Here is a 5,479-nt window from a genome sequence, read left to right on the forward strand (position 1 = left end):
AGCAAAATCCAGGATTAAATCTCTTTCTTTTTTGTTTTGCCAACTAGAGATGCAGAAATCACAGCTAAACTATACCGGTTTATTTTCAAAGCAAAAATGGTCAGTGTGTGTGTGTGTGTGTGTGTGTGTGTGTGTGTGTGTATGAATCAAATTAAATCTAAAACTCACCATGGGTCCAAAGTTTTACAATTAGTAAAATTTATCCCACCTACAAGGTTTGATGTTTTCAACTGGCTTAACTGTGTGAAAGGCACTTGGTAGATTTCGCTCTGCCTTTGTTTAAGAACTCCAAAAAGTTAGTCCAGGTTGGCTTTAAAAAACAGTAATTTGGGGTCTACTCAGTGCAGCAGTAACCCTTCTTCCTACAGAGTGGTCCCCTACAAGACCCTGACTCCCCAGAGAACATGTTTAAGGTACCCTCAATTGGCAGTGATCTTGGCAGCACTTATTCCTGTGCAGGACCCTTTAAGCATGGGATTGTGGATATAATTGATAATGAGCAAGGAAACAGGACCACCCCAAGCTATTCCACCATCACCAACACAGAATGTTTAACTGGTGATTCTGCAAAGAATCAAGTTACAATGAAACCCACCAACACAGTTTTTGATGCCAAATATCTGATTGGTCACATATTTGATGATGCAGTTGTACAGTCAGGCATGAAGCATTGACCTTTCATGCAGGTGAATGACACAGGCAGTCCTAAGGTCCAAGTGGTATACAAAGGAGAGACCAAAAGTTTCTATCCAAAAGAAGTATCTTCTATGATCTTGACCAAGATGAAAGAAATTGCTGAGACTTACCTTGAAAAGACTGTCTCAAGTTCTGTGGTCACAGCACCAGCCTATTTCAATGATTCCCAACATGAGGCCACCACAAATGCTGGAACTATAGCAGTTCTCAATGTGCTCTGAGCCATAAATAAGCCCGCCATGACTACTATTGCTTATGGCTTGGACAAAAGCATTGGTGATGAGAGAAATGCATTTATCTTTGACCTTTGGAGATGGTACTTTTGATGTCTCCATTGTTATCATTGAAGATGGCATTTTTGAGGTCAAATCCATAGTTTAGGATACCCACTTGGGTGGGTAAGATTTTGACAATCTCATGGTCAACTATTTCATTGCTACATTCAAGTGACAGCACAAGAAGCACATCAGTGAGAACAACAGGGCTGTTTGCTGTCGATTCACCATTTATGAACGTGCAAAGTGTACCCTCTCTTCCAGTCTTCCAATATTCAGGACAAAATTGAGATTGACTCTTTCAGTTCAAATTAATTTATGAGACTTTACCTAGTTAAAACACAGTTTTGATCAGTTTAATGCTGATGATTAACCCATTTGCTAATGTAATTTTATAGGCAAATCAGTTAAGGACAACATATTGTAAATGAATATAGTTTTATGTATCACATCTAAATTGGCTGTCATATTGCTGTAAATTTTTGCTCATTTTTCCTGAAAAAATATTTCCATTTTGGAAAATTCCGAAATTATTTCTGGCATTAGAATTATTTAAAAATTTCTAGATATAATCTGTGTCCAACTCTAATCTCTAAATTAACTGGTCTAACATGTTCTGACTGTTGTAATGAATTATAAATTGAAAAGGGAAATTGCACAATCTTAACTCTTTAAAAATGCACACTCCATTCTGTCATATAGAATTCTCTTATGTAGCATTTAGCTTCAACTTTTGCTTTTCTTTTCTTTTTTGAAGCTAAGGAAAATGTACATTTCAATGATTGTTTTCCAAATCATTTAACTTCCAAATTACTAAATATAGGGTCATGTATGTTCACACTTGACTAAAGCAATGTTTAGGGCCTAAATCCACTAAACCTATTCTGCCTTTTAATTTTTCTCTTTGACATGAGTAATGTTCAGAATCATCAGAACTATTAAATGTATGTTTATATAATACTGCTTTCCCTTGTTTTGTGTTTGGTGTACTTGTGTTATTTTGTAGTCTAAAATAGTTAAAATAGTTAAAAGTTGATTCATTAAATCATCCCTATGTTAAAACATTTACCTAGAAGGCAATAATAAAGGAAAAAGTATTTTCAAATAAATATTAAATGTTTCATTAAAATGTTAACTGATTATTCCCAAAAGTATCAGAATTCACTAAAGTAATATTTTTTGCATAAAAATGACTTTATACTTTTTTTTCTGATTAAGAAGTCAAAAGAAACTTGATGTTAATACAGCACTATTCTTCTTCCCCACAGAAAACATCCTGAACATTATCTGGTCTTTTTTCTTAACCCACTTTGGTGAAATAATAAGTCTATATAATTCAGAGCAAAACAAAAAAAGTTATGTACAGTTATGCATACCAACCTTAATGGTAGGGAATCTCCTTCTCCAATCTTTTAGTTCAAAGTAACCAACTTCATTATCTTTTTTTTTTTATTTTTAATGACAACATTGAAATGAAAGAATCTTACTTCATGTTAACAGACCTAAAAAAGGATGATTTATTTCACATTTCAATTGTTGACATCAGTCTTACTGCATCTTTCTATGTAGTAAAGTAGCTTCCAGATTCTAAAGAGATCTGACAAGAAAACTATGCAATACAGTTCAAATATACAGATTCATGAACAGATAGCTTGATAACATTGACTTTCTGACTTCTGATTTCATTTAATATGTTAAAAAAAGGGAACAGATACATTGCTACTTATATAAGGTATCCCAAAAGACTAAGTAGAGTTATTTATTTTTGTGTTGTTGGAATGCAGTAGTAATAGGATAGCTGCAATTCAGAATACTTGAAACACATTGAAATAAAATGTCCAGAACTGATTTTATCCTCTAGTGCAGAACAGGATGAAATCTACACCGCCAGCTTGCTGTGATGAGAAATCATTGTTTTATCATTTATTTAACATTTTTCTTATTTTTAAAACAAATTTATGATGTTGAATATGGCTGTGTTCACATATATACAAGTAGAATCAGATGAACATGAAAGTTAAAATAGTCTATAAAGGTTGCCTCAAGAGAAGATACTGGTATTTTTAGATTTTCTGTTTCCTTGGGTCTATCTAGATTGGCCCATAGTAAATGAAACTATCCAAGTCTTTCATTTACATTTGATCCCGCTACATGCATGTAGATGCAACTCATATTACTTTCCAAATAATGTGACTAGAGAACTACGATCATACCAAAGTTGCATGCCCCAAAATTTTGTTACATAAATCAGTAAATATTTATACCATGTTTTCCCTTTATTAGTTATTATTAATGTCCCAGAATTGTATTCTTTGTGGTTCTTGTGTTGATCAGATCACTGTCACAAAATGAATTTTCTGTTATTTCATCTCATATTGTACTGAAGTGGTTTCAATAAAATTGTGTTGCAAATTGCAAAGAAAAAAATTAAAAAGAGATTTACTCCCTCTATGAAGGTATTGACTTCTATTCATCAATCACCGGATCCTGTTTCGAAAAGCTAAATACTGATCTCTTCCATGGCAACTGGACCCTGTAGAAAAAACATTAAGAGATGCCAAGGTAGATAAATCACTGATTCATGACATCATCTTGACTTATATCCTCCAAATCTGGAAGCTTCTGCAAGTCTTCAATGGAAAGGAGCTCAACAGTAGCAGCACTCTTGATGAGACTGTTGCCTATGATGCAGCTATCCAGGCTGCAATTTCATCTGGATATAAATCAGAGAATGCACACAATTTGCTGCTTTTGGATGTCACTCCCTTAGAATTGAAAATGCTGGTGGAGTTATGCTAATTCTGATCAAACATAATACTATCATCCCCACCAAGCAGACACAGACATTCAGAACCTATTCAGACAACCAGCCTGGTGTGCTCATTCAAGTTCATGAAGGTGAGAGAGCAATGACAAAGAATAATATCCTGCTTGGCAAGTTTGAGCTCACAGAAATCCCCCTAGCACCCACCTAGTTCTTCTGATTGAAGTAACATTTGACAGTGATGCAAAGGTCATCCTCAATATTTCTGCTTTGAATAAGAGCACAAGTAAAGAGAACGAGGTCAACATCACCAATGATAAAGGTCTTCTGAAAAAAAATATATTGAGCAGATGGTCCAGGAAGCTGAGAAATGCAAGGCTGAGTACAAGCAGAGAGACAAAGTGCCTTCCAAGAATTCTCTTCAATCTTATGCTTTTGACATGAAGCCTGCTGTAGAGAATGAAAAATTGTAAGGCAAAATTGGTGATGAAGACAAACAGACGATCCTTGATAAATGTAATGAAATAATCAACTGGCTGGATAAGAACCAGGCTGCTGAGAAGAATTTGAGCAGAAAGAAGTTGGAGGAGGTTTGCAACCCCATCATTACTAAGCTATACCAGATGCCTGGTAGGTTCCCAGGGGGTGGATCAACCCCATCTGGAGGTGCTCCTTCTGGATCCACTATGGAAGAGGTCAACTAAACACATCAGAAGAAAGAGCATTCCACACAGCTTTCCAAAAATTGAAGTACTAAAATTTGTAGCCAAGGCAGCAACAGTTTAAATGTAACATTTAAGCTACTGTGTAAATCTGAGCATTCTGAATACTTGAATTTGCGCAGAAGGAGAAAAGTGAACATTATACTTTACCAGTATTGTAAACAAGTGGAAATCCAAGCCTTGTCCTGCAGAATAAAATCTATTTAAAATTGGCACCACAAAAACAAACAAAAATCCCCCAATCATTTTATGGATGAATTATAAAATTTCTTATATCACTGTCCTTTACTCAATGTTTTCCTCTCCACCTCTACCTCCTCACCCCCATGAAATTCTCCTTGTTACAGAATTATAGCTAAGTGAAACGAAGCACCATGTTTTACAGCCATACTCAGTCCCTATTCTGATGAAGAAAAGAAGGCATGCTTTGTTAGTATTCTTTTGAAGTCATTATTGATCATTGCCTTGATGCAAGTTACCACGTCTTTCAATGCTGTTTTCCTTTACATTGTTATGGTCATTTTATATGACATTCTCCTATTTATGAAGTATTTTATGCTGTATTGGTTCATGCATTTTTTCTCGTTTCCCTGAATTATTCATATTCTTTGTGTCTCTCAACATGATTATACTCTGTGCATTTGCATATCATTTTGATCATCCAATCAATGAGCAATGACTTTATTTCCAGCTCTTTAATGCACTAAAAATATTATTCAAATTATTTTAGTGTGTAGGAGACTTTACACTCAGAGATAATGCTTATTTGATGCTTGTGGGTCTTAGGAAGTAATTTAAAATTAGAACCATTTTGTTAAACAACGTTCTTAAAAAGAAAGAACTCACTGTCAACCCGAGCATTACAATTTAAAAATTGTGTGTGACATGGAACAGCATCCTTAACACCCTGGTAAAGTTAGAGTATTACTAGGGAAAGAACCATAAGCTGAAGGATACGATGGAGAAATCTGGACCTGTACTACTAGGGGTGAATATCAAATTTAATGAACAGGAATGAGAGG

The 5,479-nt window shown here is 34.9% G+C and overlaps 1 pseudogene; it reads left to right on the forward strand.

Annotated features, from left to right (window-relative positions):
• Positions 1–404: 404 nt before the first annotated feature.
• On the forward strand, positions 405–4,439 carry LOC110217421 (heat shock cognate 71 kDa protein-like; annotated as a pseudogene).
• The last annotated feature ends 1,040 nt before the right edge of the window (positions 4,440–5,479 follow it).

Source organism: Phascolarctos cinereus, unplaced genomic scaffold (assembly GCF_003287225.1).
Source record: "Phascolarctos cinereus isolate Bilbo 61053 unplaced genomic scaffold, phaCin_HiC Scaffold_9;HRSCAF=440, whole genome shotgun sequence".
Taxonomy (NCBI): Eukaryota; Metazoa; Chordata; class Mammalia; order Diprotodontia; family Phascolarctidae; genus Phascolarctos; species Phascolarctos cinereus.